The 24,647-nt window shown below is 39.0% G+C and overlaps 1 protein-coding gene across 4 annotated transcripts in view; it reads left to right on the top strand.

Moving 5' to 3' along the window:
• TSHZ3 (teashirt zinc finger homeobox 3) overlaps positions 1-24,647 on the top strand; it is a 265,339-nt gene that overhangs the window by 144,616 nt on the left and 96,076 nt on the right. For 3 of the 4 annotated variants that reach the window (XR_012850642.1, XR_012850641.1, XR_012850644.1), the window contains 3 exons: positions 4,178-4,395; positions 4,815-4,870; positions 7,009-7,062. The gene's annotated coding sequence lies outside the window, so the exon portion shown is untranslated. Of the gene's footprint in view, positions 1-4,177; positions 4,396-4,814; positions 4,871-7,008; positions 7,063-15,439; positions 15,657-24,647 lie in introns of those variants that run through there. The other variant, XR_012850643.1, reaches the window with a different exon arrangement.

Below are 24,647 nucleotides of genomic sequence, written 5' to 3' on the forward strand. Positions count from 1 at the left end.
TCCGGGTGTCGGACCCCTAACATAATCTATCTTGTGAATAGGACATCAGTTGTCCGGTAGTGGACAACCCCTTTAAAGGCAATGGACACCTTTGACATGGAAAAATTAATTTTACTTGTTAGTGGTTACCTGGAATTAAAAATGTTGCACTAAGTTTCAGGCTGCAATCTCTATTCCTTCATTCAGTCTCAAGCCCCCTTATATTCAGTTTGAAACTTGCTGCTAGTTTCAGACTTTCTTCATGTGTGTGTGCCTCTCCCAATAATACATGCTGGATGTGAGTTCTCTGTGTGCAGAATGCTGCTTCCTACGTCCTTCTCTAGCTCTCATGTATCTGCACAGCTTCATCTTTGAACTGCTTTCTTCTTCTACAGCCCGTGAGAGATCGCTTCTCCCTTGTGCTGCCACACGCTTATGCTGAAGTGTGTGATCCCCCATTCTATGCACACTGTGTGTGGGTGCTAAGCAGCCTGTGTGAGTCCCTCTCCCTCCATTCACTTTTATACGGACATTCTGTGTGATCTGCCATCCCCAAATACTTGAATGTTTTACCACTCTTTCCACACTTTGATCTGCCATGTACATCCTCCTCCCCATCCCTGCTTCCCCTCCCTGCTGCTGAGAGCAGAGAGTAGATGACGTCAGCCCCTGACAGGAGCAATTTGATATTGGATCTGTGTCAGAAACAGCAGGACAACCAGCTAGGCAAAGGAGTTGACAGACTCAACAGCAGCAAAGGGGTAGGATTTTTTTAAATCAAGACTATTTAGAAAAACGCTTAAGTTTGCATTTAGGAAGCAAATTAACAATATAAAAAAAAATCAGTTCAAAGGTGTCCATACTCTTCTTTAATGCTGTAGGATGTATTTCTGTAAGATGGGCTGCTTGGCAAAATCCAGTGTGCTTTGTATATCCTTGTGTCGTTCCATAGTCCTGATGTAAACAGCCTGTACCATAGCGTCTGCATTTTAACAGTATGGCCACTAGAGGCACTGCTCTGTTGTTGTCTGGAATATTAATATTCACTACCACTCGTTTTGCTTAACAGTAATGTCTGGATTAATGCAGATTTTTTTGTTGCTTTGGATAGTGGAATAATCATTTACTATATTGCAACATATAATATCTACCAATGATTTATCCAGATTTTCCTAAAATAAGAATTTGGTAAAAAGCAGTGTTAGATCATTTATTTTCTCCTTTCCTATATCACAATCAAGACAGCGGAGTCCAAATATCAACACAATTATTATTAGTGTTTCTCTTTACATCATGATCACAGATGGAAGTTTTCACACTTCTGCCGGGCTGCCCATGTCTTTATTCCTTGTGGGTCAGCCGTTGGATCTGTCTAGATTATACGACAAGGATTTTCCATTTTCAACGCGTTCCAAAAAGCATACTTGGCTCAGCTGCACCCTAACAAATGGTGTTGTGTTAAATCGCTTTGCCTTCTGAGCCGATCTTATTACATGAGAGTGCCACAAGCTTGCCCAAAACAGGTTTCAATGAAGGGCGTAGTCATCTTTGAATATCTCAGCTCAGACTCTAAAAAAAGTTTATATGAAATTATTAAATCTTTTAACCCCTTCCCGACCCCCCCCCCCCCCGCCCTATATACGGCGCACATCGGGTGGGGGATTATGGAGCGGGCTCACTGGCTGAGCCCGCTCCATAGAACGAGCGTATCAGCTGTGTGTTACAGCCGACACTTCAGAGTAACGAGCATGATCCCGCTCAAGCGTGATCCTGCTCGTTTAACCTGTTAAATACCACTGTCAAGTGCGACCACGGCATTAAAATGACTAGAAACAGGGGGGTGGTCCACTGTAACGTTCCAACGCCCCCCCCAGCGACACGATCGCGGGGTGCCGTTGATTGGCATGTCAGCCTAGGGGTCTGATGAAGGCCCCCAGGTCTGCCATCTTTGTACTGCTATGAAGCCCTGCCTCCGGCTGGTGTGATCATATAATAGTAGGTTTTCCAGACTAAGAAATGTTTCAAAAATTTATTTCGTTTAGATAAATAATACATTACTGTATTCGATTATATTAGATTGATTTAGTGTATGAAGATGGTGAGCTTCTAAAATTAGTGACCAATTTAAAATAACTAAATATGGTACAGATCTGTAGCAATTTCCAGAACTGTTATCACATGCAATCCAATAAAGTGTGGCCAGGGTTATTGTCTAACAAGCAGAGAGCAAGTCTCACAGGTGAATTTATTTTATGAAGAAATACAATAACATTACATAATGAAGAATGTGCTAATTTCAGGTCTAGGTTCCAGCTCAGTAGACAGTATCACATATGACAGGCTTAGATACAGCGGCTCAGCGGACCGTATCACACATGATCGGTTTAGGCCCTGTTCACAAAGTTTTAGACGTGGAAACCGCTTTGGAATCAGCGCCAAACAAGAGACTTTTTTTCCCCCTGGGCAGCTTTTGGGCACTCACAGGGAAAAAAAAGCAGCATGTCCATGGGAGGCAAAAAAAAAAACCTGCGGCGGTCGTTTTCGAGCAATTTTTTGCAGCGTTTTTTGCCTGCGTCCTTGCATTAGCTTCAATGTCCACGGGCGAAAAACACAGTGGGAAAAAAAGCGCAGGCAGTTCAAAATCTGCCTCTAAATTCTGAGGAATATTTTTTCTGCCTGCAAAAAACTCTTTGTGAACAGGACATTAGATACACCGGATAAATAGACAGTATCACACATAGACTTAGAATTATTTATTTATTTGAAAACTTGCAAACATAAAAAAAATAGGAAAATAACCACTTTGTCTTATTTTTATTTATTTTATGTTTCTCTCCAAACTAGAATAATAATGTGTAGGTGTGCAAATAGGAAACAAAATATAACTAAACTTGATACATTTAGTTCGGACAAGGTTCGGAAAGCAAAATGTGATCTTTGGGCTGATTCCATATTATTTTTGTGGAAGAAAATAATGTCACAGGCAACAATATGTAGGTTGTTTTTATATATATATATATAATCAAGATAATTTCGAGTCCACCACTAAAGGAGTTAGGCTATGTTCACACGGAGTATTTTGCAGGAGGAATATCTGCCTCAAAATTCCGTTTGGACGTTTGAGGCAGATTTTCCTCTCCCTGCACGCCGATTTTCGCGGAGTTTTTAGCGGCGTTTTTTGCCCGCGGCCATTGAGCGCCGCGGGCATAAAACACCGCGAAATACGCTTTCTCTGCCTCCCATTGAAGTCAATGGGAGGTCAGAGGCGGAAACGCCCGAAGATGGGGCATGTCGCTTCTTTTTCCCGGGAGGCAGTTTTACTGCTCGCGGGAAAAAGACGCCGACGCCTCCCATTGAAATCAATGGGAGGCATTTTCGGGCCGTTTTTGCCGAGTTTTGCGACGCGGTTTCCGCGTCAAAAAACTCGGCGAAATACTCCGTGTGAACCCAGCCTTAGGCCTCATTTACACGAACGTGATATACGTCCGTGCGACTCGTGTGCTTTTCACGCGGGTCGCACGGACCTATACAAGTCTATGGGGGGCATGCAGACAGTCCGTGAGTTTTTCTCAGCGTGAGTGCGCTGAAAAAAACTCACGACATGTTCTAAATGTCTGCGTTTTTCGCGCATCACGCACCCATTGAAGTCAATGGGTGTGTGAAAACCACGAAGGTCGCATGGAAGCACTTCCGCGCGAACTGCGTGATTCGCGCAAGAGCTGTCAAACAATGAATGTATCTGTATCACTGATGACACACGGAGCTGTGAAGTGCCTTTTGCGCACGCAAAACGCTGCGTTTTTTTGCGTGCGCAAAACACGCTCGTGTAAATGAGGCCTTAAGGTGACAAATTCTTAGTAGAATCAAAAGAACAGACATGAAAATCCTTCTTGATTTATATAATTGTTTAAGTAAGAAAGGTGTGATGATGGAATAATGGAAAATAAAAAGCCTGTTAATGTTAGTGGCTTTTTAAATTGCGCCCCCATCTATCCTATGGTCTGATTGGGACATAATGTAGTAAATGCTATCGGTCTTCTGCCTGTTTTCCTATAGCTGGTTTGTATGATTGATGCTTTATCCCTACACAAATATAATTGCCAGGCTGTATGCAAGATATCAATAATTCTGCATAGCATTTATTATACCTAAGTATATAATCTCTGCGCACCTGATGTATTTTCCATTATTTCCACAGAAAGAAGACAAGTCCATCTGTTATGTGCTTATTAAAACCATACAGAATGTTACAGATGCTCCGTGGTAATCACAACAATGCTACGAGTACCCGCGGCGTGCCCAGGTTGGTGTATCGTCATACAGGGACAATTATGCAACTGATGTATCCATTCGCAATAAGATGACCTTTTCATCCAACACAAAAAGTCGAAAGGTTGCAAAATGTGTGAAAGAAAGGTAATACTTAAAAAATAAAAAAAAACGACAAATTGCCTTTTTTTAAGAGCTTAATGAAATATTGTTGAGAGGAGCCAGTATTAAGTGATATCTGATCCGGTAATGGGGGAGCCAAGATAAGTCTGCTATAATGAAAGGGAAGGAATCAACTTCCAATGTAAATGAAAGGTTATCTGCCAGTACTGGGCCCTATATGAAAACGGCCACCACGTTCAGCGTTTAATTGTGCTGCTGGTCCCACGTTTCAGATATTCCGATGACAAAAGAACAGAGTAAACCCATCAATGACACTGTCAAATCTACGGTGTTCCATCTTTTATTTTTTTTAGTCATTATGAAGTAGTGTAGGATTTTATGATTGGAGCTCTCCCTTATAAGCAAATAAATAAATTGTTTTTTGATGTTTTAATCTCTTCCAGCATGTATTGAAAGGTTGTACCCAGTGTATGGGCAAGGCGTAGCCAGAACACGTCAGGTCAGTGAATGAAAAATGTACTTCGTTCGCTTTTGTTCTCAGAATTGCATTGCATCATATATTCACATTTGAACACAATTTCATAGTCTAAACCCCTTCCTAAAGCCATAAACTTTTTTATTTTTCCGTCGACATCGGTTTGTTTTTTGCGGAACGAGTTGTAGATTTTAATGGCAATATTTAACGTACCATATAATGTATTGGGAAGCTGCAAAAATATTTTTTGTGGGGTGGAATGGGGAAAAAAACATAAATTCCTCTTTTGGGCTTCCTTTTTATGTTGTTCACCATTTGTTAAAAACAACAAGTTAAATTTATTCTACCGCCTTCTTTTGGTGCGGCGAGCTGTACGTGATACTTTTTAGCACTTTTTATTCCAATTTAATTGGTGACCAAAAAAATACCCCAACTCTGGTGGGTTAAATAACAATATAATGTAATAACTTGTACTTTTACGTATACGACCATACCAATTTTATATATATATATATATATATATATATATATATATACATATTTATTTTTACAGTACTTTAGGGGAACAATGGGGAAAAAAAATTTTTTTTTAAACTTTCAATGCTTTTTTTCTATTATATCAATAAAAACTTTATTTAACGGTTTGCTTTAGATCTAGGGGGCTTGAATGGGTTTAATAGGATCAAAAAGATGGCAGACCTGGGGCCTTTAATAAGCCCTAGGCTACCATGGCAAACATTGGCATCCCGTGGTCACATCACTAGGGGTAATGGACCCCCACTCTCTTTCTAGATGCCACAGATCTCTCTTGACCCCGGCATCAAAGTGGTTAAACCCTTAGATCAGAGTTGTCTTTCATCCCGGCCATTTCAGTGAAGTGTCAGCTGTACCATACAGCTGGCACCCGCTGAGAATGAGGCGGTCTCAGCCTGTAAGCCCTCTTCTTTCTCCTCGTTGGTAGCTGTGACGTACAGTAATGTTATGTGTCGCCAACGGGTTGAATATGGATATCCACTTAATAAGTTGGGTAAATTGGTAAATTTATTAATTTACCTATCTGATACTCATACTGGGTTACATCCTGTATTATACGCCATAGCTGCACTCACTATTCTACGGGTAGAGTCACTGTGTACATACATTACATTACTTATCCTGTACTGATCTGGAGTTATATCCTGTATTATACTCCAGAGCTGCACTCACTATTCTGCTGGTGGAGTCACTGCGTACATACATTACATTACTTATCCTGTACTGATCCTGAGTTACCTCCTGTATTATACTCCAGAGCTGCACTCACTATTCTGCTGGTGGAGTCACTGCGTACATACATTACATTACTTATCCTGTACTGATCTGGAGTTATATCCTGTATTATACTCCAGAGCGGCACTCACTATTCTGCTGGTGGAGTCACTGTGTACATACATTACATTACTTATCCTGTACTGATCCTAAGTTACATCCTGTATTATACTCCAGAGCTGCGCTCACTATTCTACGGGTAGAGTCACTGTGTACATACATTACATTACTTATCCTGTACTGATCCAGATTTACATCCTGTATTATACTCCAGAGCTGCACTCACTATTCTGCTTGTGGAATCACTGTGTACATACATTACATTACTTATCCTGTGCTGATCCTTAGTTACAGCCTGTATTATACTCCAGAGCTGTACTTACTATTCTGCTGGTGGAATCACTGTGTGCATACATTACATTACTTATCCTGTACTGATCCTGAGTTACATCCTGTATTATACTCCAGAGCTGTACTCCCTATTCTGCTGGTGGAATCACTGTGTGCATACATTACATTACTTATCCTGTACTGATCCTGAGTTACATCCTGTATTATACTCCAGAGCTGCACTCACTATTCTGCTGGTTTCTTCCATCAGATGACTGTACAGTGGTTGATGTCAAACATCATTGTGTTATAAAAACAACCCAGAATGCAAATCACCAGAAATGCTGTGAGATTTTAGCTCTGAATTCTGCAGAATTAGGGATGCAGCTCTGGAGTATAATACAGGCTGTAACTCTGAATCGACACAAGGTATGTAATGTATTTACAAAGTTACTTTACATTACTTTTATATAGAAAAAAACAAACACTTTTCCTATAACCATTATGTTTTGTTTTTTTTTTAGTTGGCAAGAAGTTTCTGAAACTTTAATCAATAATATCTCCACATCTGGAATACGGTAATGAAGAAAGTTTTTCATATTTAATATGTGGTAAAGCAACATTTATATAATTTAAGTTGTAATATTTAAGTTTTTCATGCACAGTCCAATGGAAATATTACAGTTGATTCTGTGATGAGTAGTATACCTTTAAATTATAGAAAAACACAAGGTTACATATACCAGGTTCTCTAAGTGTTCTTTGAAAAACTATGCAACTCAAAGATTAACTGCATTGTGTGCATCGACTACGTTGTTGCAACAGTATAAAAGATTTAGAAGCATTATATATGTGTCAAGTGGGGAATAGTAATGTAACATAGTAAAACTCCTAATATTTGTGAATGGTCAAAGTATAAAAATAGGCAACACCAAGGGGCATCTTTTCTACACAGAATGAATTTGGAGTAAAGGATCAGGAAGTCTTGGCTATTTGCCAAGATACTTTGACAGCAATATTCAAGAAAGTGATATGAACACAGAAAACGACTAAGCTGAATTCACACTGCGTTTGTAGTGTCCGCTTAGCGTATGCACTGGGAAAGCGATCAGCGCTTATGTCAAACATATCCATAGATTCCATTTACCTGACAGAGGCCAAAAGGACACTGTTTTGGCCTCCGTCAGGGCTGGTATATATTAATATGTATGTCGGTATGCCTATTTTCAATTGTATAGAAAAGCATATTGTGCTGCTCTATTCCATACAGAGGCATCCACAAAAAAAGTTGCATACCTCGTGATATACGTTTTTTTGTTTATCATGGGAGCCTCTGGCATCGAATGCCACTGTATATCTTCAAAGGGGTATACATCAGGAAACACTTCAGATGTATACCTCCAATGTACACTGCAAATGCACTGCAAATAGACCCTAAATGATACGCGCCGGGTGATCAGTAATTCTTCTTCAGAAGGCAAGAGAAATAAAATGGCACATATATTTGCATTATGGGAGGTATACATTTTCTATATTTTCTTGTTAACTTCTAAACATCATGTAAAATCTTGAATTGTAATTTAATATTGGATATCATCAAGCAAAAATTTGTTTTTAGTACTGTTGGCCAGAAATGTGTCATTGGGTGCACAAAGGCCTACCTAAATGTATTGTATGGGGGATTTGTGAAATATGTTTTTTATATGGCCATTAGATGACCATGTGCTTTCTTAGGAGCAGAAAACCTTTTAGGAGTTGTTCGCTTTGGACAGTTCTTATGTGTTAGTAAGGTGCCTTAACAATAAACAGATTTCAAGAAGTCCCAGCAATCATCTGTAATGTATGAGGAAACCTGGCAGTAAGGCCCCATGCACACGAACGTGTATTTGCGGCCGCAATTCCCCTGAAAATCCACGGGAGAATTCGGCCCCATTCTTTTCTATGGGGCCATGCACACGACCGTAGTTTTTACGGTCCGTGCATGGCCCGGGAACCCGCACCGCAGAAAGAACGGGCATGTCCTATTACGGACATCTTCTGCGGTCCGGGCTCATTGAAAACAATGATGGCGGCCATGTGCATGTCGTACGATTTGCGGGCGGCCCGTTGCTGACAGTCCGCTGACAGTCCGCAGCCGCCCGACCCGAAAATCACGGCCGTGCACACGGCTACGGTCGTGTGCATGAGGCCTTAATGTTACATTTTACACAGTGTCCATTCAAATCAATGGTATGTCTGTGTAGTGCAGAACAGGACAGGTCCTCCGGAGCAAGAGTCGCTCTTTGTAACTGCGCCCCACAGGGGCCAAGAGATGAAGATCCTTAGCAAAGGATTTCCCTCTATTATCTTATAATTCCCTAGTAGTGTATATGAAACTGGGTTTCATAGACATTAGCCGAAAATATGTTATTGTACGATAGCAGTTTTTTCCAGCTGTACAGACATTAGAAACAGCTACTTTAATATAAAAGAGAAACTCCAGCAGATACTCAAAATCATTCCTACCACGCCTGACCTAGCCCACACTGTTTTCTTCTATTTTGCCCATGCCACCTGCACCTTGATTTTTAGAAAATAATAATCCCGGTTTAGTCTGTCACCTAGAAATCACTTTTGCTCTGGTAACTCCATGTTTCATAATGTCTCGCTCGGGCATAAAAAAAAAATAGGTATGAAAAGATCACATCTATCAGAAGCTATATGTATGTAGATCACTGCATATTGTGAGCAGGAAGCTTGCCGATTGAGGTTTAAAGCACAAGAGAGGCCACAGACTGCGCTTTGTGCAGCAGCATGTTACAAGCAGTGCGAAAACACCAGCCCACTGCAGGGAGGGGGAGAGATGATTGGTGGACAATAGTATTACATAATCCATAACATTAAATGACAACAGCAGAACAGAGAGGTCTATGAAGATCTGGAAACTATGGTTTTCACCGTCGTTTCCCTTTATTTGTCTTGAAGTTCATAATGCAATGATATATATATAATTATTAAAATATTTTTAACTTTGATGGAGAAATTTCTAAAGCTGGTACTAATCATAGCTGAAACATATGATGTCCCTTGTCACTTTTTATGAAACAGAGAAACTTGTTGCTATTTGAAATGTAAAAAAAAAAAGAACCTAAACCAGAGAACAGATCTCTCTCTCACAAAACAAGCCTAGTAACTCCACCACAGGCTGTACAGCGCGAGCCTCAGCCTTTGTAATCAGCCAACTTGGCAATTACATAGTGTTGTTCATTGATTTAAGTGTTTGTCAAGTGCGGAGTAGAGTTCATTCAAAATATATCCAGTTACAAATGAGAGACTTGTGATTCACTACAGAACACTCATTCACTCCCCGGCCCTCCTCTACCTGAACGACTTAAAGGAGCTTTTTATCCTGGGGGGGGGGGGAATAAGTAATTTGGCTCCCTCTGCAAAGTCTTCCAATACACTTTAGTTTGCTCAGCAATGCTGGTCACAAGAACCCTCCGCATCTAAGTGATAAGGAAGACTTGAGAATTTTTTATGTAAGGAAAACACTTTTTCCAACATCATTTACAATATTTTCACAGTTAACTGCTACATAAAAAGCAGCAGCTTTGTAAATATTTTGCTTTACTCATTTTATACTGATTATGAGTCCAATATACATGTCCCTGGACGTAGCCATGGCAACCAAAATGAAAACATCCATCGGTTATATCACTAATTTGCATTCCTAGAAGTAAAACACAGCATAAAATATTATTATATTGCAAAGTTTCTTCCTTTGTTGTATGAAAATAATAATGTTTTATACCCCCTTTAAGAGGGTGACACTGCCAGGGTTATACAGCCCTACATAAGTAAACATTGATAAATTAATAAGGCAGTAAAGTAATTATGTGTAGTAGGTGGAGCATCTTTTGAAGACAAAATTTTTTAAAGGGGTTGTCCACTACTGAACAACTGATGACCTATCCACTGGTCTGACAACTGGACCCTGCACCGTTAAGCCGCTCCGGCTATCTCTGTGCATCGGATGTAATGTCCCATTATGCTATGAATGGAGCCGGAAGCAGTTTGCTCCGTACATAGCATAGCGGCCGTGTTGCTGAACTGCAGCTCTGCTCCTATTCACGTAAATACTTCTGTACGGCAGCTCGCCGCTATTCAGTGGCCGGAGACAACTGCTTCTTAAATCGGTGCTCGGAGGAAGCCAGAGCGGCTTAACGGTGCGGGGTCCACGTATCGGACTCCCACGGGTCATGTACTGATGGCTATATCCGGTGGATATATCATCAGTTGTCCAGTAGTGGACAACCCCTTTAAGTCCTAGTCCATTCCCAAAGATATATCATGGGTCTTAAATGGATGATATAAATAAATGTTTTATATACTTAGAATCCAATTAACCTGTCAGTATGTTTTTTGGAGTGTGGGAGGAAAACAGAGAACCCAAAGGAAACCCAACCCACGCCAACACAAAGAGAACATACAAACTCTATGCAGATGTTGCCTTTGGTTGTATCTAAACCCTGGCCGCCAGTGCTGCAAGATAACAGTAATAACCACTGATCCACCTTGCTGCCCATAGGAAATACTATTTAAAATAGTAACACTTGTGTTAGGGGTTGAAGTAAAGCTAAGTTCACACTAGCGTTACTATACGTTTACCTCTCTTCCATCAGAGGAAGAGAGGATTGAAAGATTATACAGAAAGCAACGGTTCCGTTAGAATTACCATTGATTTCAATGGTAATTCTTTTGATTCAGTTGCTTTCCGTTTGTCTCCGTTAGCTAGGTTTCCGTTTTTTTTTTCACGGAAACAAAAGTTCTGCAGACTGCACTATTTTACTTCTATCAAAAAAAAAATGGAAAGTAACTCAGACAAACGGAAAGCAACTGAAACAACAGAATTACCATTGAAATCAATGGTAATTCTAATGGAACCGTTGCTTTCTGTATAATCTTTCGATCCTCTCTTCCGCTGACGTAAGAGGTAAATTTATACTAAGGCTACATTCAGACGTGCGTGACAGATTTACGCGCATTAAAAAACACGCGTAAACCTGTCCGTGTGCATTGTGTTTTTACATCAGTGTGCTTTGCGTGTGGCATGTGTTTTTCACGCACCCATTGACTTCAATGGGCGACTAGGTGCCTGAAAACCCACCAATATAGGAAATACAGTGAGTTTCACGCAACGGACACTCGCTGCGTGAAAACTCACGCATGTGTGAGTAGCCCCATTGAAATCAATTAATCCGTGTGCTGTGCGTTGTTTCAACCCACAGCACACGACTGATAATCACGCTCGTCCGAATGAGCCCTATCGCTAGTGTGAACTTAGCCTAAGGGCTCGATCAGACGAGCATATATATAGTCTGTGTGACGGCCGTTATAACAACGCCCGTCACACGGACTCATGTACTTCCATGGGGATGTTCAAACGACCGTTGTTTCGACGGAGCGTGTGAAGAGTCCGTGAAAAAATAGGACGTCCTATTTTTTTGCGCTTCACACATCCCCCCCCCATAGACTCAAGTCTATGAGGAATCTGTGACAACGCGTCCCGCTCTGCAGTTTTTCACATCCGAGGTTAGCTACGCTCGTCTGAGTGTAGCCAAAGTAGTGGCGCTAAATATATGAATTATTTTTATTATTTTATTTTTTTCATTTAAGAGCCAAGTTTCTCAGCTGCTCAGGGCACTTAGTAGGGAGGTAGCAGGGTAAAACCCGATGCTCTCAGATCTGTGTGTTCCATGATATCTCAGAGATATTTTATGCTGATCAAATTAGCAATGGTAATTGCATAAAAACCAGCCGCTTTGTAAACTTTTCCGGAGATTTTGCATGATAAATATGATGCCAGAGGTAAAATGTTGCACATAACTAACTGGTATTAATGAGCAGGAGATCAGAGCGTCTGAACTGGCCGTCCACAAAATTAACACATTACTAGCTGGCAGTGTTGTTGCGCTTCTAACATATTTAAATGCCATGGGACACTTCTGACCGGACTAGAGATCTGCGCTGACTGGACCCTTTATTACTAATCTATGTGTAAATTAATTTCATTCTAATATTTTTCGATTCTGTACTCCAATACAGATTGCCCCATTTACTGAATTAGTATCTTTTTGAGGTCTCTTCTTATTTTTTTATTATGAAACCATACGCTTGTATTGTCGCATGGTGCCTCCATGAGGTTCTGTGTTTTATCTGTACTATAGCATAAGAGAAAAAAAAAAAGAAAATACCTCTGTGTGCAACAGCAGGCAAGCAGCAGGATATGGCGGCCGTATTACGGATCTCTACAGCACAAATCTGTAAGCGGCAGTGTGCATATAAGTTCTTAGACTGTGTTTTGTGTTATTTCTTGTGTAAAAATAGTCAAATTGAATTTTTATAAATATAATCCACTTTTAAGAAGTTTTAAACATCCCCACGGATTCGATTCCCTCTGCAGGACGAATTTAAACACTAGCATTCGTTCTATACAGATATGTCTGTACATGCATTAGGAAAATATAGCAACACTTGCTCTATGTTAGTGGTCTCCAAATTTTTGTTCTCTTGCTGTTACCAAACTACAACTCCCAGCGTACCTTGATATTTGTTGTTTTATCTGTCCATACATATTTGATGTTTGTGTGAAAATTTCACGCAAATTATCATTCATGACACCCCTGAGATATCTGCTGAAAATTTGGTTGATCACGTTGGATTGTTCTCCTGCTCGACTGCAATAGTATATGTATGGTATTGTTAGCCCAGTTACTTCAACCTTTTGTCAATTTGCGCATTCGCCCCCCCTTCTCCATTGGCTAGTAATTGAGAACATAATACATTTATGGCCCTTTTGTACATCTTAGAACCCATGAACGGAATCCTGACTGAAACAAACAGAACCCATAGGTTTCCGTTTGCATCACCATTGATTTCAATGGTGACGGATCCGGTGCAAATGGTTTCCGGGTTGTCACAGTTGTGTAAGGGTTCCGTCGTTTTGACAGAATCAATACCAAATTCGACTGCGCTATTCATTCTGTCAAAACGACGGAATCCTTACACAACGGTGACAAACGATAACCATTTGCCCCGGATCCGTCACCATTGAAATCAATAGTGAAGCCTTCATAGTTTGTTTCAGTTTGGATTCCGTTCATGGGTTTCCCTGATGGAAAGCTCCGATGGAACCCATGAACGGAGTCCCAACACAGATGTGAACTGAGCATTACTGGCCTGTTCAGTCTGGTATCATTAAAGGGGAAAAAATTTGTACAAACCATCCAACGTACAACTAATCGACCTTGTATTGGGCAATTTTTGCACATAGTGGGGTATGTTTAACCATGCGATTATGCCAGTTGTGTGATGTTGTGTTTAAAAGAATGGCGTAAATGCTGAGTGCCCTATTTATCAGACCACCTTCCACTTTTTATGAAGTCTTTTTGGATTTGTGACGAAAAATTGGGCAACTGATTTACAGAAGGTTTGTGACATTTACCTGACATTCATCAGTATCTGCGCTGTATTCCCCAATTGATATGTGCCATTTTGTGCATACGACGCACTACACTGTAAATACATATTGGCACACAGCGGTGCTCTTGCGTTTAACATGCCAGAAAAAATAGCAAGGATAAAGAAAAACGATAATTCATATTTATTTTCACAGTATAATATAACACAATACAAAGGTAAATTGTAAAAAGAGATAATTGCGTTAAATTGTCGAGGATAAACAGCGCGTAGCCAATTGCATCTGGAGGACTACATGCTCCAGGAATCCCTCGCCATCAACCATCACTGTTCAATTACCAATGTAAAGCAATTAATTGATGACTATGCAGCTGCATCAGATGTAGGTTGGTGTTATGTAAACTGGAAAATGCAGTGAATGTGTCTGGTTTTCCATCTGGCTGGACGTAGTGAGACTTGTAGTTCTCCTGCAGTTTGTAAGACTGATTAATTACCTGCCATAAAGGGATGCATCCAGTATTGATCAAGTTGCTTTTGTTTTTTGATGTGTTACTTGCAAAGTTAGACGTCCGGGGGTTCAAAGTCTGCTGTAACTTGTAGTTCTACCAGAGCTGGAATGCCGTTCCCTTCTTACATTTTATAATTTATTATATTTAGTAGAGATAATGTTGTAATGTGTGAACATGGTTCTCTATTCCCATCTTAAATAATTATGGTTTATCAACAGCATATACCATTAGTGCATGATAGGTCCATCTCTGGGAGAACGATTCACGACTGGCACAGCCGTCATAGGATTCTTTGGAGAGGTGGCTGTGTGCGGTCCCCTCCACTGAAGTCTATGGGAGTAAGGCTAAGTGCATACAGCATTTTTGCATTACGGTAAGGGCTCATTCAGATGAGCGTAATACTCGTCCCTGTGCCGTGCGTTGAAATCACTCACAGCACACGCACCCATGCAATTCAATGGGGCCATTCACACATGCGTTGTTTTTCACGCAGCGAGTGTCCGTTGCATGAAACTCACAACATGTCCTATATTGGTGCGTCCTAGTCGCCCATTGAAGTCTATGGGTGTGTGTAAACATCCGTGTGCTGTCCGTGTTTCACGCATCAAATACATAGAAAAGTAGAGAAATAAATGTAAAAAAAATAATGAAGTGCTTGCACGGACGTGAAAAGCGCATGCCGCACGCAAAGCACACTGATGCCAACACACAACGCACAGGACAAGAAATGTATGAAAAACGCTACATTTTTTTATGATCGCAAATCGGACACGCTCGTCTGAATGTAGCCTCCGTGTATACGCTATATAGGTTAAATGTTTCCATAGGCCCCATTCACCTGACGGAGGTCAAAAGAGTGTCCACTTGGCCTCCATCAAGCCAGTATGCGTCAGCACATTTGTTTCAACTATATTGGAAATTGCAGCAGACTTCGCTTTCCTATAAAGAGCGCCACCGTAAAAAACGTATAGCGTGGTTTTTATTACAGGTAACCCCTATGCATGACAGAATCCGTTGTACAGCATCTATCTCATGCCATACGTTGTGAGCGTATACCTCCGAGAGAAGCCATGAACACTGTGTTTACAGATCCGACCAAACCGTGGAGTCTGCGAATGAGGGTCCTGTTACTATGCCATAAATATTTAAGATGGGAATAACCCTTTAATGGCTTGCTGGAACTTGTAGTTCCACCAGTGCTTACTGGCCTCTGATTAATGTATCAATATAGTCAATGGTTATTTGATTTGTTGTGATTTGTTCTGCTACATATTGGCTGCTACTATTTACCTGTTACCTTGTTTTAATAAAATAGTCGGCTAATGACATTTAAATATTGTACTTGGTTGTTTTAAATGGTCCGTGGATCTGGTGGTTTGCTGGGACCTGTAGTTCTACCAGAGCTCTAGAACTTTCCAGCTTTTGTCCAGTAAAAACCTTTGTATTGAACTCGGGATCTCCCTGGATCAGTTACACTGCGCACTCAGATCAGCTTACAATAGCAGAACATGTGCTCGGTCTCAGGACTTTTGGCTAGAAAAGATGAATTTGAACGCGTAGTTTATTTTCGCAGACACTGAGTCCTGCAGACGAGAGGAATCTTGTTCTCCTGAGCAGACGGAATTGACTTCTTTCCTGGTCTTTGCAGTTATAGTGCCACTAGTGGTCACAGCCGGAACAGCATTTGATTTAGGAATGATACTTCCCCTTCAAGTTTTTCACCTTCACAATTAGGCAGGATATAATAATTAGTGCTTCTACCGATAATCTGTGTATCTATAGTGAGGTCAGTTCTGCTCAAATTGGGTAAATCCTTTATATACTTATTATTATTTTTTATTATTATAATTTTTGTATTTGTTTGCTGTGATATCTAATATAATAACAACTGTTTCAAACAAAAGTTGGACAAAAAAAATTCCACTGTGAGACATTTATTCAACCCAGATCATACAGATGTAGTAGAGCTGAGTTTGTCATCTGGCACAGTTCACAGCGATATATGTTTTTCTTGATTTTCCATACGCTGCAGGTAAACCTTCTCTGTTATCTTTAGGCCGGTTTCACATAACTCCCCCTTATTTTCCATGTTACATCTAAACCCATACCTCGCCACCCTATGGTGATCTAAGTTTGTTTCAGTAGATAGATGGGGGGGTCTGGGTTTTGGGTGTTCAATATAGACTGTTAAATCTAGGTGCAGTAAGCCTGTCAGAATGTGCAGTCACACGTGGCGTAATTTTCTGTAACGGAAAAATCCGCTTTGGAAATTAACACCATGTATTCCTATGGGTGGAAACTAAATCTGCAATTTCACACAGAAATATGCAACACAAATACGCAACAAATTCGCCACACAGCAATTCCGCTGAAAAATTACTGTTGTGTATTGTGTTTTTTTTTTTTACTATATTTTACTATATTTTTAAACCAGGTGAGCCTGCAATCTTACATGATAAATTCAGCTCTGCTACATCTGTTTTTGTTTTTTCAGATTGACCGTTCTGATAATAAAAATTTGTCAGATTGGTTGTCTAATTGAGAAGGGGATCAATGAAGCACATATACAAAAAATTTCTTTGCTCTAACAGTTTTTTTGTTAATAAATGTACATTTGGTCTAAGTACAAGTTTTTGTAGTAATGAAGCACAAATATTGCAAACTAAATTATATGCTGCAAGGTACAATATGACTGGTCTGGCAAGGTGTGTGCCGTCTGACAGTATTTTACCTTTGAAAATGCTGCAGAGAACTAATAAATTGGCACCCAGCAGCAAAAAACTATATGAATAAACTGCATGAGGCATTTACATTCTAAGGGTATGTTCACACGCTGAGCCAAAAACGTCTGAAAATACGGAGCTGTTTTCAAGGGAAAACAGCACCTGATTTTCAGACGTTTTTTGAGCAACTCACGTTTTTTGCGCCGTTTTTCGAGCTGTTTTCAATAGAGTCTATGAGAAACCGGCTCCAAAAACATCCCTCCCAAGAAGTGTCCTGCACTTCTTTTGACGAGGCTGTAATTTTACGCGTCGTCGTTTGACAGCTGTCAAACGACGACGCGTAAATTACAGGTCGTCGGCACAATACGTCGGCAAACCCATTCAAATGAATGGGCAGATGTTTGCTGATGTATTGGAGCCGTATTTTCAGACGTAAAACGAGGCATAAACCGCCTCATTTACGTCTGAAAATAGGTCGTGTGAACCCAGCCTAAAGGTGTATTCACATGTGCAGGTTTTTATCAGGTATTGTTCAGGTTTTTTTATGCAGTTTTTTAAGCAAAAACCAGGGGTGGATTTAAATAGAAGTAGAATCTGTACCCTATGGCTCAATGCATACGATGCGTATTACGTGCGATTTTTCCCCGCAGATTTGCATGCGGCAAATCCGCATCGTAATACACTACCAGCATAGTCAATGACATTCCAGGAAATCTCGTGTACACGCTGCAGTATTTTTTGGGATGGAAATTGACCTGCGGTACATTTTTTAGAATCCGCAGCATGTCAATTTATCTTGCGTTTCCACTTGCGAATTGTATCTGCCTAGTGTTGTGGAAAATCGCACCAAAAACGCATCAAAATGTAAAAACCGCACCGAAAAATGCATTGTTAGGTGCGGTTTGTACCAGCGAATTTCCTGCGTATTGCTGCGGTTTTGGTACGCAACATGTGCATGTAGCCTATACATTCTCCTTTATGGTCCACACCTGGTTCAAAAGCTGCATAAAAAACCTGACGAAGACCTGCATGGCAGAATTTACATGTGGAAGATTTATTGCAAAAATTTCTGTGACTGTCCTATTCATCTGAAAAATCAGAAGCAGATTCTGTTCCGACGGGGCGTTTTTTTTCACGCGGCCGTTTTTTTTAAAAAACGACTGCGAAAAATAAGTGCATGTCACTTCTTCAGCCATTTTTCATATACTCTATAGAAAATCGCGAGTTTGATTAAAAAACGTTTGAAAATCAGGAGCTGTTTTTCCTTGAAAACAGCTCTGTATTTTCAGACGTTTTTGATTTTGTGTGTGTACATACCCCAAAACTGCAGGTTTTCATACATATTTTCTATTTTCTATTGTCTGTGGCCACCCTTGAGAGATGATATAAAAAGTCATTATTAATAGCAAAATGCAGGATGAACAGAAATCCAAGGCCTATAGTAACCCCCTCCAACACCATTTTATTATTTTATTTTCTATTTTAATGCAGGATAACGAGGTTAGCCATAGAACGGTGCTGCTCAAAAGCCTTGTTAAATGAGCATTGCCACCCCTTTGTATACTTATTAAAGGCCATGTTAATTAACATAACATCTATAGAGAAGGGGCCCGGGCAGTGTTGCATGCCCATTACAATTAAGCAGTAGACTTCATCAAAAGATATTTTATTGTTTTTCCTTTTTGTAATTATTCATTAATAGTTATTATTTATTACTATAAATCTTACATTTTAGCATGTTTTAAAACATTGACAATATTATTCCATTTTTAATGTATATGGGTAAAACCGGCAAATTGAATAGTTTTTAAAAATAAAATGCTTTTGGGTTTAGCATTTTGTTATCATTTAAATGTATAATATCGTTTTATTATAAGTTATTAATTATATTGATAACGTTTGCAGTCTGTATATATAATATAAAATGTACCTATATATATATATATTATATAAGATATATTTATTGTGTATTAGTTATTTATATATATATATATATATATATATATATATTATTTTTTTATTTTTTTTTATTTTTTTTTTACATTTTTTTTTTTTTTATTACTATTTATATTGTATTAGTTGTAGCAATATGCATTGAGCCATGGGTTCCACTCCAAAGCAAATGGCTGTACTGTACATGAATGCCTCCACATCTATGCAAGAGATCAATAAGCTGAATACACTTTAATACATAGCAAGGGCTAAAATATAGGAGCAGTAAATGACGACTCCCAGCTAATATATAACCCTGCAGAGGTCCCTATTCCAGTTACTTGCAGGGCAATCATTCAGTTTTATCTGATTTTTACATGACTTTTTTTTTCAGCAGTCATTACATTTTTATGGTTAAATTGAGGAAATTAGATAAATACGCTTCAAACAATCAAATAAAAATAAATATATAGATATTATTTTCCTGTTAAGTGCATCTTGGCAATTTCAGATTATTGCAGTTTGAATATCGTGATTCAGTGTGTATAAAGAAATAAGATGGGAATTAATAGGAGGCCAAAAAGGGTGACAAATTAACTGGGAAATGGGTATTTATAAAAAAAAAAAAAAAAACCCCTTGTAAAGCGAGGGCTGCGATGTACGATAACATACCTTGTAGTTTTGTAGCACGGCTCAATGTGTTCTTTTTTTTTTTTTTTGCTCTTCGTTCCCACAGTGTCGGGAATAGATACTTATGTAGCAGGTGACCAATAAAGAATAATGTGTTCTTGTCTGCTACTACCTTATTTAAATGAAGACACATGATGAATAATTTATTGCAATTTATTATGTACACGGCATGTCCTCATTGGCTTCTGACTATACGTGAAATAGCTGTTATGGGTTTGTTGAGACACCTGCCTTGGAGGACCCATCTCGCATCATAGACAATTTATTATTTCAGGGAGGGGGGCGCAATATGCATTGCTTGATTGTAATTATATCATTTAAATATTTTATTAGAGACAACAAATTAGATTAATTCTTAATAGAAAAAGCACATAAGTCAGGTGGATCTTCCTGGCAATTAAATCACGTTTAAAAAACATTTATCTTTTATCTGCATAATAATCTGGAGATTCCTTGTGGAATTGGTTTTATTATAACGCTGGATGATTATTTGGCCTTAAACATTGAATGATATACAATATTAAGGCCTATTTTTTTATTCTTTTTTTCTGCTGACTGCAACATGTTACCGTTATAATAATGTAGTAAAATTAATGAGCAAATAATTAGAAAACGGTAGCTTAAAGAGTCCACTTTTATTATTCAGCCTATGGCTCTCCGGCCACAACTACAAGCACCAGCATACCTCTGGGAGCTGGTAAGCAATGCTGGAGCTTGTATTTCCACTGCAGCTTGATATCCATAGTCACCATAGTGTGAAGGAATGTTCTTAGCGCAGGACAGGTGAGCGATACAATATTTTAGTTTTTTTCTTTTCCTTCTTCTGTTGAGTGCAGTCCGTTTTACCCAGCCATTGTGCTGGGGACCCTTTGGGAAGATTCACAGTACAGTCAGGTAATTAAGCAATGCTTTCTTGCGATATAATGCTTCCATTAGCGATCAGCAATCGATATCATTAGCGTATTACAGACTAGTTGCTAAGTTTACACAAAAGTAAAGCTGCCAATTAAGCCGTTTAATTATGCCTCTGTGTTCTGCATCATCAGTACTGAGATAGCTTGGTGTCTGACTCCCCCCCCCCCCCCCTCACATTTGGATGATAATTTGAGAGGATGGACATCAAACACCCAGATTGCTGCACTCATAACGCCATTGTAGTGTTACTGGGTATTAATTGCATCTAAATCTTTTACATTGAGTTCTATTGAATTGAAAATGACCAGTCATCAACGATTGATTAAAGCATTAACCCTTCCGTTTTCATGAAAATGTGCTGCGGAAATCCCCATCAATGTGTAAAATTTTATATAAAAGTGCAAAAGTTTTCACATAGACATTGGTAATCGGGTTACAGACTGGCTTATCTGTGGGCAGCAAAACAAGGTCGAACTCTCTACACCCCAAACCAGTTATCCCCAATGAATCAATATTATCTCGATATAATAAGTCTCTATCTTTGTCATATATGAGTGTTCTGTAAAGTCTGACAAAGCGTGCAATGGCGTGCATATTAAATGTGGTCTAGGATACAGAAGTGGGAAAAAAACATTCAAAGAACAATAGTTTAGATGTACTACATTCTGGTTTTATTTTGTATTTTTTTTTATTTTCCCTACAGTTTTACCAAAATGCATTTATAATGAAATATTACACATTTTAAGGAAGCTTTGACCTTGACTGACCTTGAAAGTTAAAAAAAAAAAAATCGCACTTAAGCTCCTATATATATATTCTTCGTCATAATGTTAATTTTTGACATAATAACACCAATATTTTGCTACATTCTCAGTTATTTTCCCTTGGAAAGACATTCTTACCATGTGTCTGCATTGCCCTACATGACAAATTCTCCACTCATTTTTGGCCATTGATATTATTGTTGCTCTTACTACCTCGAGATAAAAACATATATGCAATACATTGTTTCAAATAAGGAAACTATTATTTGGGCACTCACCTATTAATGGTCAATGGCCCAAAAAAATCTGTGTCTCTATGGCCAGCTTCTATTAATCAATCCATTATAAAAAATATAGCATGGCAAGGAAAATGTTAAAATAACACCATTAAACATTGCAATGCTTTGGGGTCAAGTAACGTATGGCCTTCCTGCCTGTGTGAATATACTAGTTCCAGGCAGCTGGCACTTGTAGTACTACAAAAAGTGTGCAGGCTGCATTGCTGGGTATTGGTACTGTCAGTCATCTCCAGAGAAGGTGCCGTCTTCTGTCTCTGGTTCTTTTTCCTGCACATGTAAGATGATAAACTTTACAAAAAGTTTTTGAAGCCAGGATTGAATCTGCCGCCCATTCACACTGTTCAGGGTTAACAATATGTCGAAATTGGAGAATTTACAGACTGCATCTGGATTGTTACAAAATGAAGATGGGGGGGGGGGGGGGATCCAGAGCGAATTAACTAAACAAACTTTGCTGCTGTGCAAATTTTTACTTAGCAAAACAATTTACATTCAAGCAAGACTTGGCCAGGACTTAAATCCTTTGTATAATATGAATTTAAGAGGCTGAAGGGAGACACTTAGGAGCAAACCGTTCTGCTCCTTTAATTTGCTTTTTTTTTAATTTATTTATTTGTATTTTAACCCCTTAGTGACCACTAATACGCCTTTTTACGTCGGTCACTAATGGGCTTTAGGCTAGGCTGACGCCTTTTCACGTCAGCCTAGTCTAAGTCCTGCACGGGTCACAATGTAAACGTTGTTACATATAAATGTGCTTTATTTAGGTACAAAGAAAAATCCCAATATTATGTGTTTGTTGTGGAATGAGAATATATCACCTTTAAAATATACAAAATGTTGATAAAGTGTATAAGTAGCAGAGCATACCTTGCTGAAAATAACTCAGTGCAGATGTAAACAAAAAATCATTATGTATTTCACAATAGAAAATAAGAAAACATAGGAAGATCTAGATGGGTACACGCTGACCTGGCACAGGAAAGTGGCAGCCCCATATCCCTAATGCCTATTATATTTGGCCATATATACGAGCACTATGAGACAGTGGCATGACTTTGGGTCTGTGGTCCGAAATGTTCAGGTTAAATTAGGTTCAACAATTTGTAAATAATATTCAAAGGATTTATGATGATTGCTAGATTCCTTTGCTTTCTTTGTCAGGATTAGGACCACATACATGGACAGACACATTGATTGTCTGATCACATCTCGATATATCTCGTATTACTGCGGCCTGTACACAATGCAATCTCACCACAGACACAAGGACAATCTGTATTCAGTATTGGAAAATTCATCCTTAAACTACAATCATTCACAATTACTTTGCTACAATCTGGACAATGTTTTTCCAAAAATTAATGCGACTGTACAGTTTGAATGGGATATTCTGGGCCAAGGGTTGTAAAGATCATCCCTTTGATAGTGACAGCTAAACAAAAAGGAGTTTTTAGACTTTATGTTCTCACTAATAGAACCGATTTCAATAATTTTCATCTATGATAATGTCATTTTTAAACAGGAAACATTATTGCAAATCAATTCTCAATGTAAAAAAAAATATATTCTAAACCCATGTAAATGACTATAAACATATAAAAAGCAAAAAAACAAAGCCCTAGTCACAGAACAACCATAAAACTGCTCACATTCCATAGGACACATGATAATGTGTATACAGCTCCCAGCAAACAACTCGTGATCAGTGAATGGGATGGAAATGTTGCGGAATTTCGGTGCGGAAATTTCGTAGCCTATTACAGTATCAGAAAAGTGGAAGGGATTTGATAAAATCTCATCTACACAGTGTGGAAAAAAATCTGCAGAAAACCAGTGCGGAAATTGACCTGCGATATGGATTCTCAATCTGCAGCATGTCAATTTATTTTGCGTAAACGCTGCAGAATTTTCGCACAAAAATTCTGCAGCCATTCCGTTCTGTGTCCGATCGGGGGCCTTAAAAAGTAAGGATGGCCAGAACTATTATTGATTAATTGTTTATTAACATGCTGATTGATGAGGTTTTTATTTAGGACATGATCTTGGATCCAGAAGCAGGACTGTGGCCTGATAGACAGGGGGTGGGGTGTATATTATATTTGCTATTTGCATGTTCAAGGGATTTTACAAATGCATAATAATATTGTGGACTATATTTTTGACATATGTCCTTGATTATTTATAGGAGTCAAGAGCATTTCTGTATAATAATTAATCATACTGAGGTTGTCCAGGTCAGGTAATGATCTTTTATCAGAAATATTTTCTGCATTAATGACAGGCCGTACAGTTTTTGTATAAACACCTTCTGTATAGCACGTCCCTCCTCGTAAGTGTCAATGTATCTATAAATCAGGCGGAGGGAAGTTTGCACAATCCTCACATGGGCTGCGTCTGTCTATAGTCAAATTACAATTACAGGAGGCTCAATAAAAAAGGCCACTAATGACCGGATGTTGTTCTCTGCTGCTTCTCCTGGCACATTTCATTCTGGAATTTTACATTTCACATAATCCCACACGACATTACAACACAACCTCATCACTATACACAGATTTACTGTTATCTCACACAGTCTGAGTCATTATTTAAAATACATAATGACCTACAATGGGAGTGAATACAATCCAAGACTACAATCTGTGTACAATGCTGCAGAATATGTTAGCAAGGCAAAAGTATATTCTGTGTACAGCATTGCAAAAAACCGCTCAATGCTATATAAATATCCAATAAGAAGTCAGAATTCACATCTCTGAATATACATTTTCAGTATTTTCAGTGACTTTAAGTGTAGCACATGCTTGGAAACATGTCATCATGCTGATATTTTTACAATGTATTTATTTCTACAACTTAATATGTATCTG

The sequence above is a fragment of the Rhinoderma darwinii genome, chromosome 9 (genome assembly GCF_050947455.1).
Source record: "Rhinoderma darwinii isolate aRhiDar2 chromosome 9, aRhiDar2.hap1, whole genome shotgun sequence".
In the NCBI taxonomy this organism is placed as follows: domain Eukaryota; kingdom Metazoa; phylum Chordata; class Amphibia; order Anura; family Rhinodermatidae; genus Rhinoderma; species Rhinoderma darwinii.